Genomic DNA, 14,233 nt, shown 5'->3' on the forward strand with positions numbered 1-14,233 from the left:
GTGAGGCTGATATCTGTCCAGTCTTGTGGAGCCAAGTCTCCGTAACTGCAAGCATATCTAGATCACAGGTGGTGAGGTGATGGGCAACCTCAATCCCATGCTAGACCAATGAGCGTGTATTAAAAAGAGAAATATTCATATGCTGGTCACAAGGAGGGACCTTGATGTTGACCTTGGCTTCTGATTTTGTGGGATGAGGTTTTTGTGATTGGGTAAATGAGCATATGAGGTATCATTAGAGGTTGTTGGTTCCCTCGCTAGAGCCAAGAGTCTAGTAGTACCTAATTTATCTGTGGTGTTTTCAGGTGGAGTGTTGGGACTATGTTGGAACCAAGACGCCTGACTAGTGTCTTCTATGGGTTTTGCGAGGCAGTTCTGTCTGAGTAGGACCGTGTTTTTCAGTGATTTCTTGATATCAAATTGGGGTGGATCAAGGTCACTGGGCAAATAGAGAATGTCCTACTAGGGAGCAGTTCAAGTAATTGGTAACGATCCAGTATAACTGACTGCTTTCTTTGAATTCGATTATTGTGAGGTGTAACTTTAGTGTTTTCAACGTTTACTGTAGATATTACCCCTAAATCAGGATTATTGATAGGGGTTTCATGTATGGATTCCTTGTAATCCATTTTTTAGGTAGAGACAGAGGTTTAAGAGACTGGTATTTCACTAAAATCTCTGATTGTCTTATTGGATAAAAGCTTTTCGGTGTAGTGGATATATTGGTGTATAAGCACAGTTACTCAGTGTGTGCGGAAACAGCAAATGGATATAAGAGGGCCTACTTTGCAAGATAGTCGGTAGTGGCGGTTGTAGAAATACTGCTGTTTCAAGAGCAGGTGCAAGAGCGATAGTTCCCTGCTCACAAGCGCGAACCTTGCGCAAACCTGCGTTAACCGGCCTCCCAAACGCGCCGGCGCTAACATGCCGCTGATGTAATTTTAAATCCCAGTGCTGGGCATTGTAGTTCAGTAGGATTACTGTCAGAAGGCGAGCGGCCGGTGTATAAGTGAATTGGCAGCTCTACAACTCCTGGAAGCGAAGTAATTCAGTGTTTGCTACACTAACGTGTGCCTACCCAATTCTGGGCTAAGCTGTTGCAGTTAGTAATAATATGCAATTTTAAATCACAGAAGCGTGTTCTGGTTAGATAACAATAAATCAATTACTGCTACATGAAGACAAGTTCGGTTCTGGTTCAAATGTCAAATTCAGTCACTAATAAATCAATTTAAGCAAAATCCTGGTTGACTGCCAGTGGTCATCAGCTACCTACAATTACCCAACTTTGAGGTTCCCTGGACTCAGATTGCCTTTAGAAAGGCACCAGAGGGCTTCTGAACTTCCCTCCCATCTTTAAAATTGAGCCTATCTTTACGATTGGGCCCTATACTTAACATTGGGAGGAGAAGCTAGCGCCAGGACCAGCATCCCGCTCATCCAATCGAAAGCTGATCAGTCTCTCCCTTTGATTACTATGAGAGACTTATTTTCAGTTGAGCAGATACAGGTCCCCAGGCACCCCTGGGGTATAGACGGGCAAACTTAGTGCCTGGAGAACCCACTTCACCTTTGACTTTGAATTGGATATTTGAACCCACTAATATTTATTGGAAGTGAGGTTAGCACTTCTTAAGGAAACAGTGTATAGCAGGACATGCAATGGCAGAGGAACATGTATGTGTCCCCCATGACACCCGTCCTCAGCACCTCTTTACTCTACGGTGGGCACATTTTGGAGGGAGGAAGTCCAAAAGGAGTCCAACAAATTACATACAATTTTAGGTGATTTTCTCACCCACAGTGTAGTGTTTTCTGCCTTGGATCTTGAAGTGTTTAAGAGAATGCATGAACTCTTCTGTCATTGTCTAAGCCACTCTTGGAATCTCACCATAGTAATCCTCCCGGTTATTGATGGCGACGGATACACAATAGTATATGCTCAATATCCGCATTCTGGCCAAAATCACTTTAAACCTTAGTATATGATTGGTATGCACAGTTTCAACCAATGAACATTCAAAATCAAGTAATCAAATGTTAACATTGCTCTTGATATCCACGGTGCGTTGCATGCCCAATCCAACCTACCAGCGCTTTGAGGCATACCAATGATATATAGAGCACTATATAAATGCCAAATAACATAACATCTGAAAATGCATCTTTTGCCTTTAGGAAGTTGTTAAGATGGATTTCTGAACTCTGTCCTGGAGTGGCAAAGGTTCAGAAAGCCAGCCTAGTTTCTTGGAACAGGGTAACCTCTGGACAAGCCAGACCAATCAGGGTAGCGATGGCGGCGGTCAAGAATAGGTCTCAAGAGGGGTGAGGGTGACTGAAAGCCCGCAATGAGCACACAAAGCAAGGATGCTTACAAATTACTCCAGACAAGTGTTATATTAAAAATATAGACACATTTATTACAAGGCCTTTGTAACATCGACCAAAGTAAAGAATCACGGTAAAACTCCCATAAACCAACACATCACAAGCAATACAATATATATACAAGACCAAGGGGTCTAAGGAATTAGAAGCACGAAATATGCAGACCACCTAGATGGGGAGGAAAACAGGCAGTGCAAATAATCGTTAGACCCAGTTCGATATCAGAGGCCACCTAACTAGAAGGAATTCCGAGCCCTACGAAGAGTGGAGCCTTGTGCTCAAAAGTACCTGCACACGCGGGTGCCAACGGGCAAAGGGCGTCTCTTCAGGGAAATCAGGCAGTTCAGCGATGTGAACAAAACGATGATGAACAGATCCCCACTACCCAAGCGTGGCCTCCACTTGTGGGCAGAAGCAGGGCGCGAGTGCGGAAAAGGGTTGCTGTTTACGACAGCGATGGAAAGCCACAGGCTCCTGCAGGAGGGCGACCGGTTAGGGTATTGACTACTCACCAGTCCCCGATGCAGGCAGACCCAGGCTTCTCCGGTTCCGTTTTGGTGCTGGCAGGTTCAGATGCAATCAGCAGGATGTCTCGACGCCGTGTAGATTCCGCGACAGCAGGAGCCAGGGTCGAGGGTGTCCCAAATGCAGCGAACATGCACAGGTTTGTTACCACAGCAGGGCAACTCGGCAACCGCGTGTATTCCGGTCCCAAAGCACACGTCTCACTTCAGACCTGGGAACACCAAGTGTACGAATCGTGTGAGAGTGCCGAGGACACGGGATTAGCAGTAAGCCAGACGGCGGTGACAGAGCAAGGTTCCTGTGTAGGCTGGTCAGTCCACTGGATGGCCCAGGGATGCTTCCGAAGGCTTACGTACAGGATTTGGTGAAGATGCCGAGAATAGTTGTTCGCACTATTCTAAAGGGTCGAAGCGCCTTTGCAGACCGTCTCGTTCGATCAGAGGCAGAGTGGTCTCGCAGGACGACAGCAGTGCAGGGTGCCAAACCTTCAGCGGGTCCCCAGCGATTCCTCGACTCAGCTTCTTAGTTGCAGGATACTTGGCTCCTTATCCTTTGTTCGTGAGAACTCAGGAGATCGACATTGTAGTGGGGTTTTCAGCCTCCTCTTATCCAAAGTTCCCTTCGCGCCAAAACGGAGAGGGCCCAAGGGGAGATCCGCTCACACCATACGTGGACCTATCACGGATCACGGTGGTCCCAAGCATTCAGGACACTCTAGACTCTCTGGCACCCAGGATGTGTATTGGGAACAGACATCCCAGCCCACATCCTGGAGGCACACACAAGGCATGCAGATGCCCGCGAAAGCATTGTGTTTTGCGGGAAAGTGCATGACCAAATAAGGACTGCCCCGGGTCGGCTCGACCTGGGGGAAGGTGAAGGGGCAAGACAGTCAGCGGACAGGACAAAGAACCTCGTGGCATGGCCATTTTGGAGGCCAGGCCACCCATTTGGGCCAAACGCGGGAAGCGTGGTTAACATGGCAAAAAGGGGTTCAAAACACAAAGAAACGATAGCTGCCACCAGTCCCGTCCGTGACACACTTGCACATTTCATGATAAGTCCAGCGAGAGTTTCTAGGGCCATTGGAATGACTAGAGACACAAGAGCGCGGTAATGTAAGTTACGGTGCACTCTTGTTTCATGTTGCTCAAAAGCTGCAACATGAGGAAAGGACTAAGGGAAACGAAGTCTCCCGGTACTGACTGTCTTAAGGGCATGTCAGTTTCCCCGTAAGAATGGAGCGAAAGCCCAGAGGAGTGCGGCGGAAGGCTGCGCTTCTCTGGCAAAGTCTAGATCAGGGTGTAAAACAACAGCAAAATGTTTGGGGGTTGCCACATGGAAGGAAAATTACCTACAATTATGAAATATTTCCTAACACTCGCCCCTCCCAGACTAAGGACAGGGGGAACTAATCCACCCCTGGGTGAGTTTCTTGTTCAGGTCGGTTAAACATTCTGGACAACCCATCAGCATTGCTATGTTGGACACCTGGCCTATGCTCAATAGTGAAGTCAAAGCCTTGCAGACTTATGGACCACCTAAGCAACTTTGGATTCTCTCCCTTCATGTTCATTAGCCACTTTAAGGGCTTATGGTCAGTTTGCACAGTGAAGTGGGTCCCATAGAGGTAGGGCCTCAGCTTCCGTAGGGCCCACACAACAGAGAAACATTCTTTCTCTACTGTGGACCATCTGAGCTCTCTGTCCTTAAGCTGGCGACTAAAGAAACCAATAGGGTGTTCCTTACTCTTCTCATCTACTTGCGATAGTACAGCTCCTATCCCAGTGTCAGAGGCATCTGTCTGCACACTAAAAGGTCTTTGGTAATCAGGGGCCCTGAGACAGGGGCCTGGCACAAGGAGTCTTTTAAGCCATTAAAGGCCTTCTCACACTCGTCGGTCCAAGTAACCTTCTTGGGTTTCTTCAGAGTGGTGAGAGCAGTCAGAGGGGCAGCTATGGTACCATAGTCTGCCATGAAGTTGCGGTAATCATCCAGATATGCAAGACAGAATTCATCCAACCCGTTTAACACATGATTCACAAGCCTCTGAAAAGTGGCAGGTGCATTCTTCAACCCAAACGGCATTACCCTGAACTGGTAAAGACTGTCTGGAGTTGAGAACGCTGTCTTCTCCTTGGCATGTTCTGCTAGGGCTATTTGCCAATAGCCTGCAGTGAGGTCAAACGTGCTGAGATACTTGGAGGCACCCAAGGTATCCACCAGCTCATCTGTTCGAGGCAAGGGTGTGCATCTGTCTTGGTGACAGCATTCAGAGCCCTGTAATCCACGCAGAACCTCAATTCAGAAGTACCTGCCTTTGGAACCAAAACCACAGGGCTGGACCAAGGACTACTAGAGGGTTCAATCACCCGAAGATATAACATTTTGTTGACCTCTGTCTTAATGTAAGACCGTACTTTGTCTGACATTCTGTATCCTCTACTTTTGGTAGGTACGCTGTCTCCTGTGTTTATGTTATGTTTGCACCAAGATGTCAAACCAGGGGACTGCGAAAACAGGGGGGGAAATTGCCTAAACAAACTTTTCACCTCAGCCTGCTGATCAGAAGTCAGGTGAGGGGCCACTCGGACACCCTCAAAGGAGATATCTGAAGGACTGCTTTGGAACAGGTCGGGGAGAGGTTCAGACTCCTCTTCCTCAACATCTGAAGCCAGTAGCAGTGCTGCGATTTTGACTCTTGGGACGAAGGCCTTCAGCCTATTTACATGGAACACTTTTGGAACCTGTCCAGGCCTTCCAAGGTCCACTAAATAGTTGACGTCACCCAGGAGCTCCACCACTGTGTAAGGGCCTGACCATTTATCCTGTAAAGCTCTAGGCCTTATGGGATTCATGATCAGGACTTGCTGACCAGGTGTGAAGTTGATGAGGGAAGCTTTCTGGTCATACCAATGTTTCACCAGGGCTTGTCCTGCCTTGATCTTGTCACTGGCCAGATCCATCAGGAGTACCATCCGTTTTCTGAGCCCTAACACATAGTCTACTACGTTGGTAGTAATAGGGGTATGGTCATCTCCCATCCCTCCTTGACTATGGCTAAGGGTCCCCGCACAGGGTGACCAAACAGAAGTTCTAAGGGGCTGAAGCCAACACCCTCCTGTGGTACCTCTCGGTAGGCAAACAGTAAGCATGGTAAAAGATCCCATTTTCCTCTTTGGGGTTCTTCCAGAGCCCCAATCATACTCTTTAACGTTCTGTTGAACCGTTCCACCAGACCATTGGTCTGGGGGTGGTATGCGGAAGAGAACTTGTAGGTGACCCCACATTCTTTCCACATAGCCTTCATATGCTTCGACATAAAGTTGCTGCCTCAGTCAGACACAACTTCTTTAGGGAAGCCAACCCTAGTAAAGATGCCAAGTAACGCTTTTGCAACTGACTTGGCAGTTACAGTTTTTAATGGGATGGCCTCAGGATATCTGGTAGCATGGTCGACCAGCACCAGGATAAACCTATTGCCTGAGGATGTTTGAGGGTCAAGGGGACCAACAATGTCGATCCCTACCCTTTCGAATGGTATTCCCACAACTGGGAGTGGTGCCAATGGAGCTGGGATTGTTGAGCCACTCTTACCAGATAACTGGCAGGAGGCACAACTCCTGCAGTGACTTTCTACTTGTACCCCCATCTTGGGCCATTAGAAGTGCATGGATAACCTTTGCTTGGTCCTCTTAATACCAAGGTGACCAGCAAGGGGCACTTTATGCGCCAACTGCAGGAGGAAGGGTCTTACAGCAAGGGGAACCACCAACCTCCTATGGTCTCCTTCTGTAGACTCTGTGGGCTCACTATACAGGAGTCCACCTTCCCAATAAATCTGATGCTTCCCAGGAGGTTCACCCTTAAGCTGGGAGCAGGCCTGTCTCCTTAGGCCTTCCAGAGATGGGCACTCACGTTGGCCTTTAATGAATTCTTCCCTGTCAGGACCACCTTCTACTAACAAGTCGTTTAGCTCAGGATGGTCATTGGGGTCAAATACTTCAGGCATTGCCGCATCCTCGTCAGGTCCGGGCGATTGACCAACTTCCTCCACAGCAGTGGTAGGTGAGGTCGGGGAATATTTTCTTTCCCTCGTTTTGGTTTTCTGACTCCTTTAGCCTTGGGTTTCCCCTTTGGCTGGGGCAGCTCACTGATCTTGGTCAGTGCTGCCCTTGTTTGAGACCTTGTGCAGGGTCTGTCAGCAGTATCTCCCACGAGCCCTAACGCTTGGAGATCATTTCTCAACAAGACCTTTCCTGGGACGCTTCTCTGAATGCTCACTGGAATCTTGACTGCTGTAACATTGATAGTAAGATTTACAGGTATTCCTGGGAACATGAGAGGTGGGCCGTCAGCCAATTTAGTGGGCATCAGAGTAGCTCTGGCAATTTCCTCTAAGTCTACCAAGGTAAATCCACTACAGTTCGACTGCACCCACTATCCCTAAGAGCTGGAGTATCTACTCCATTGATCAGCACACTGTCTTTAAAGTAGTGCTTGGTGTTATCTGGAATCCTAGCATAAGCCTCTGCGACTTAGGCTCCCAGGAATCCAGGGAAACTAAAACTACCTCAGCTTCTATCCCACTGGGGAAGGAGTCTGAGGAGAAGGATGCTCCGGTAATCTCTTCTTCCTCGTAGGAGGAGAAGGTCAGATTAGCAGAGTGGACCCCCAAAGTTTTGACCTTACATCTCGGATCCCCCTTCACGTGGTCAGTTGCTCCGCAAGCAAAACAAGATCCATTGGGTCTGTTTACATAGGGAGGCTTATTATAACCAGAGTTCTGTTTCGGAGGCTGACCTCCACTACCCTGTGAGTTCTCTTGTGTCTTACCCTTATTTTTCTTTTTGTGGCCCTTTTGGGAAAAAGATTTATCAGTTTTCCCACCCTCCTTATCTTTGGACTTTTTCCCTTCCTCCTGCTTGCCAGGCTGAGTTTTGTCCTTATGGGACATTCGGTGTGACACCCATAAATCTGCTGCAATGGCAAGCTTCTTAGGATCTATCTCCTTTGAATCTGCCAAATGCTGCTTAAGCTCAGGGGAAGAAGATGAAAAAATATGTTCCAGCATGACAAGACTTATCATACCTTCAAAGGTAGAAACCTTATAACCTTCGACCCAGCCAGTCAAGTCTTTTAAGGATTCAGTAACATAAGATACCCAAGTATCACCTTCTTTTTTCTTATACTCTCGGCATCGTTTTAAATATTGGGCAGGAGTTTTTCCAAACTTTAAAATGAGAGTTTGCTTCAACATTGCAAAATCTGCTCGCTCAGCCTTCGACATTTCCATAATGGCACTGCAGCCAGAATGGGGCAGTCTGCTAAGTAACCAGGCAATTTTATCAGCATTGTCAACTTGTTGACTTCACATGCATACTCAAATGTATTCAGCCAGTCCATAATGTCATTCTTTTCCTCATACACACTGAGCAGATCTTTTGGAAACCATGGATGAGAGGAGGCCCCAGACCTATGTCCAGGACCCTTAGATCCATTGGCCACTTGAAGCTTGGCCAGTTCCAACTGGTGATCCCTGTCTTTCTGTTTTTCTGCCTGTTCAATTTTAGTTTGGCCATATTGAAATCAAGCTCCTTCTGCCTAAACAGCAGTTCTTGCTTCTTGAATTCAAGTATGGCCTCCCCATCAGCAATGGCAGAGGAAACATTGGACATTTCATCCTCCCTGTCCTCATGGTCGCGGTGGACCAGTGCAGCGGCAGAACTGTCAGTTCTACCAGTGAGAGCAGCCCCACCTCCTTCTGCATTGTCTTCTGAAGCTATAGCGCTAAACTGAGCTTCTTGCTACGCCATGATTCTTTGGATCATTTCCATTTTTGTGCCTTGCGAGGAGACACCTCTTTCAGCACACATCTTTTTCAATGTTTCGGATTTAGAAGCATTTAAAGTTAACAAGGTACTTGTTTCCATACTGTTAGATAGGACTATGGCCTTGAAAAGGTTATACTACGACAATTCACTACGTGTCCTGTTAGGAATAACTTGAAATGCCTTCGCTCGTGCGCAACACTGGATACCTTCAGTCGTATCCCACCGCTGTACACCAATTTGTTAAGATGGATTTCTGAACTCTGTCCTGGAGGGGCAGAGGTTCAGAAGGCCAGCCTAGTTTCTTGGAACAGGGTAACCTCTGGACAAGCCAGACCAATCAGGGTAGCGATGGCGGCGGTCAAGAATAGGTCTCAAGAGGGGTGAGGGTGACTGAAAGCCCACAATGAGCACACAAAGCAAGGACGCTTACAAGTTACTCCAGACAGGTGTTATATTAAAAATATAGACACATTTATTACAAGGCCTTTGTAACATCGACCATAGTAAAGAATCACGATAAAACTCCCATAAAGCAACACATCACAAGCAAGACAATATATATACAAGACCAAGGGGTCTAAGGAATTAGAAGCACAAAATATGCAGACCACCTAGATGGGGAGGAAAACAAGCAGTGCAAGTAATTGTTAGACCCAGTTCGACATCAGAGGCCACCTAACTAGAAGGAAGTCCGAGCCCTACAAAGAGTGGAGCCTTGTGCTCAAAAGTACCTGGGAGTCCAGCGAGAGTTTCTAGGGCCATTGGAATTACTAGAGACCCAAGAGCACGGTAATGTAAGTTACGGTGCACTCTTGTTTCATGTTGCTCAAAAGCTGCAACATGAGGAAAGGACTAAGGGAAACAAAGTCTCCCGGTACTGACTGTCTTAAGGGCATGTCAGTTTCCCTGTAAGAATGGAGCGAAAGCCCAGAGGAGTGCGGCGGAAGGCTGCGCTTCTCTGGCAAAGTCTAGATCAGGGTGTAAAACAACAGCAAAAAGTTTGGGGGTTGCCACATCGCAGGAAAATTACCTACAATTATGAAATCTTTCCTAACAGAAGTGAACACTGAGAAGATATCAACGATTAACAAGGATAAAAACAGTCAGCTTACGAGGCCCCTCTAGAGACCCACCAATCTCGGTTGGGTGATATTGTATGTAAATATTTGCTCTGTAAAGCGCTTTGGATTAATGCGCTATATAAATAACGCATCATTATCATTATCTGACTGGTGTGAATCCCTTCTTGGCTGTCTCCAGTGATTCAATAGCTGGGAGGTACTAGCAAACATGTTTGGTCTATACCTACTGTACTACAGCAGGCCATTCAGAACACTGGCACGAGTGACGCAAGTGTAATCAATACATGTGTCATGTGACACTATTTAACTTTGAGGTGAACGGAGGATAGCACAGGGGCACGCCCTAGTCTTGGAAGCAAGACCACGCAGAGCAACCGAGGTTTGAATCCCGCATTCACGCTTAGAAACCAAACTCAGGTATGGTATTAGGTATGGTATTAGGCGTGTTATAAAAAAACATAAAAAATAAAAAATATAATGCATCAGGCTAGATTCCACTTGCTGCAAAGAACTGTAATAATTGTTTATCTTATGTAATTGGGTCTTATATAGAATAACCTCTGACATTTGCACGTCCTCTAGACATTTTGGGTCCCATAAAATATGATATGATATGGCATTTGTAATGCGCCTAAGTGTTTCAAGGCGCCCCGAGGCAAGGAAGGGGGAACAGAGGGAGGACAGAGACAACGATCTTACTAGGCCAAGTGACACTGAGATCGCACAAGTGCCGGGGGGGAGGGGAAAAGTGCCAGGGGAAAGGGGAGGGGGCAGTGCTGTACATGGGATCAAAACAATAACACGAAGTGCGGCCAGCAGGTGGCAGGTGCAAGGGAAAGTGCAGACAGCAGGTGTCCAAAAGTGCAGGCAGAGGAACTGTTACAGATACAGACCCAAGTGCTAGGCTTGCCGGGAGGCAGTATGGGTGTGCAACTGGGTGGGCAGAGACCTGGGCCCAAAATCAGAAGGTAGCCAGGTGACCAGTGCAGTATCAGACAGGAAATCAGCAGGGGAGAAGAAGAGAGAAGGCAGAAGCAAAGAGGAAGGTCTTGAGAAAAGAAATGGGTGGGGTAGTCAGTGAGCTAGCTGAGGGAGAGAAACGTTGCTTTTGCTAAAGTAGTGATGCAAGTGAGCATCTACACGTTGAGAACTATGCGGTGACATGTGCTGCTGAAGCTGTGATGCGAGGTAGATCCCAGGACACGTGCTCGGCCTCCGAAAACCGCGCGCGTGTTAAAGAGGTATGTGCGTTTCAGGGTGATGTCCTATATTTCGAGGGTTAAGGGGCATGAGTGAATTGGTGGATGCTAGCCTAGAGGCCCATCGGTGTCGATTAGGGTACGAGGTTGAAAGCTTGTGAGTAGGCACTGAATAAAGTCGGGATTCGAACCTGTGACTGCAGGCTGTATATACATTCTGAAAGCAGCACTTAACTCCCTGTGCTATGTTATGGAAGTGCGGGCGTAAATGCTGGGACATCAGGTAATGTGTGCATGGATTAGCTGTGTGTGTGCAGTTGCGACTGTGTTGGATGAATGACTGGTTACAGATAGTATACTTCTTGAGTAAATTATGACATGTAGGTCAATTGCAATTACGTGTACTAGCACCATGTTGTGTTTTGATGCATTTAATCAAGAACCAAGTGTGTAAAACCGACATTACACAAATGTCAAACTGTTTTTGTACTTTTTTCTTTTTTAAATAAATTGTTTCCTCATTAAACATTGCATTAACATCCGCACCATTCGATCCGATGACATTCGAATCATGGAGTATGCCACAGAGAAATGTTGTGACCAAGTTCTTTTACATATAACCTCAGCCTCAGTCAGAAATACTCTGCTGAATGCCACAGAAGACCTGCTCGTCTTTGGGTTCCACATCTCAATCGAACCGTTATGCCTCAGGCCTAACCCGTCACCATCAAGCCCAAGAAGTAGCTTCCAAGGAAACAATGAACATCGACGTGCGGATCTTCGTCAAGAAATATCAATTCCACACAACTTAAGACCGCCTTCCACTGAGGTGCAAAAAAGTGTCAATCAACATGCCGCTGCATTTCAGCGCTAGCCATCATCCATCCCTGCTGAATGCAAACGGGAATTCTTATCCTGGAATACCCGTGGATTCACCCACCTATTCACCTCTTGTGATTTTGAACTGGACAATGTATTTGCTATCTGTCTCCAAGAGACATGGCTAATCGATCCCCCAATTAGAGACGGCTTTGTCTCCTTATTAAATCCGGCCATCAAAAGCCCTATAGGACGCCCATCATCCGGGCTCCTGATGCTGATTAAAATCAATCCTTGGTGGAGTCTCGTGGATTCATTCAACCCGAATCCATTCGTACAAGGAGCATTACTAAAAACTACCGAAACAAGAACCTCTGCGAGAAAACATTTGTTAATCCTGAATGGATACTGGAATCCAACCAAAATAAGCACAAAGACCTTCATAGACACCGTCACGACAATTATCGACAAAACATTTTTGATTCACAAAAATCTGACAATAATATGTGCTGGTGATTTGAATTGTTCCTGGTTCAGCTATGATCCCAGCGCTGGAAATTACAAACTATTGTCAGTTGATGATCTGTCTACAAGAAGCCGTCATTGGAGTCTCTCTCTTGGAAATCGTGGAAATCGCAATTGTATGATGGTAAATGGAAATGTTCCAGGTGATCAACCACCGCGACCAACCTGGTCAAATCAAAATGTACATTCAATAATTGATTATTTCTGGGTCTCACGAAACTTACTAGAGGAGGAGACAACTTTGACAGTAACTGAGATGACATCTAGCGATCATAATCTTCTGCGTTTATCCTGCTTTTTGGAATGGCAAACGGACTGCATCCAATTTAAATCCTCAATCTCTGTCAACGCTGGAGGAAACCGCCTGTGGATAGATGGACCAAAGATCGAGAAAGTAGGCCAAAAATTCTTGCACGACACAGCTTTTTCCGTGAACTATGCTCCTTTATTACATGACTTTATTACCCCTAAATCCCACCTTTCGAAATTGGGTATAAAGTACAAACACATATCCTCAGTGACACTGTCGCAAGAAAAAAAGGCCATGAGACGCGACATTCACGCGATAAAAAAATCTAGTTCCCCGACCAGCAACAACATCTTGATTCAAACAAAAATCCGCCAGCGGCGTCGCACATATCGTAATTGGCTAAAATCTAAAAAAATAATCATCGAACAAGAACAAGCGAAAGCACTAATGAAGGAACTGATCACAAAGAATTCCCGTGAAATATGGGTAATCCTGAATACAGGCAATGTCTGGCACTCTTCCATGATGTCAAATGTAATTGATGCCGGAAAATGGGAACAACACTTTTCAAACCTCTTTAGTGATCAATCCCTGGAAACATCGACAGTCTCTGACCTTGGTCTGACTCCATGGGATTTAAATATCAACAAAGAGGACATTGAGTTAGCAATACGAGCCTTAAAAAGATCACATGCCGCAGGTCCGGATCTAATTTCCAACATGATGCTCAAGGAAAATGTTGATCAGTGGGCAACGTTTATTGAAATGCTGTTCCTGCGACTATCTGCATCAACGTCGATCCCAGATTCTTGGCGTGAAGCGATTATTGTGCCAATATACAAAAAGGGCAATCGGGCTGACCCTGCGAACTATCGCCCGATTGCCCTGTTGGACACAATAGGAAAAATCTTCGCCTCATTTCTGCGCCAAAAACTAGCAACATGGTCTGTGTCTAACCACATCTTTGACATCAGACAAACTTGCTTCACCAAAGGTGTGGAAGTAAATCTCCTGTTGTTAAACATACTAAAGCTAGAAACTCTCAAGTCCAAGACCCATCTCTACTTGGCCTTCTTCGACCTAAAAGGCGCCTTTGACAACATTAACCGAGATAAATTGTGGCAAAAATTGATTAACTGGAATTGCCCCCACAATTTAATCGACCCTATAAAAGCTTTGCATTCCCAAACTGCTATTCGCATCAGGCTGAATGATCATGGCACTTTATCAAACCAAATACCCACAACTAAAGGAGTAAAACAAGGGTGTCCGTTGGCAGCTGATCTGTTTAAAATGTTCATTTGTGATCTACCAGATTTCAGGAAGAATCTAAGATGCTTTTCTCCCAAAGTCAACCAGAACGAAATCGGTTGCATAATCTATGCCGACGACGTGGTCCTCCTGGACCGTACCCAAATTGGTCTCCAGTGGCAGTTAGCAAATTTACAAGAATATTTAAGTATCAATGACCTGACACTAAACATCGACAAGACAAAGGTTGTCATAATTGGCGAACGGAATCCCAAAAAACGAAAAGCTTTCTCATGGAAAGTCGATGGGAAAGCTCTCGGGATCGTCAACTCTATTCGCTACTTAGGAATCACCTTTAAC

The 14,233-nt window shown here is 46.2% G+C and overlaps 1 protein-coding gene across 3 annotated transcripts in view; it reads right to left on the reverse strand.

The window, feature by feature from the left end:
• MERTK (MER proto-oncogene, tyrosine kinase) overlaps nucleotides 1-14,233 on the reverse strand; it is a 538,988-nt gene that overhangs the window by 225,473 nt on the left and 299,282 nt on the right. The window lies entirely within an intron of this gene.

This window comes from Ambystoma mexicanum, chromosome 4q, assembly GCF_040938575.1.
Source record: "Ambystoma mexicanum isolate Mex_15411 chromosome 4q, UKY_AmexF1_1, whole genome shotgun sequence".
In the NCBI taxonomy this organism is placed as follows: Eukaryota; Metazoa; Chordata; class Amphibia; order Caudata; family Ambystomatidae; genus Ambystoma; species Ambystoma mexicanum.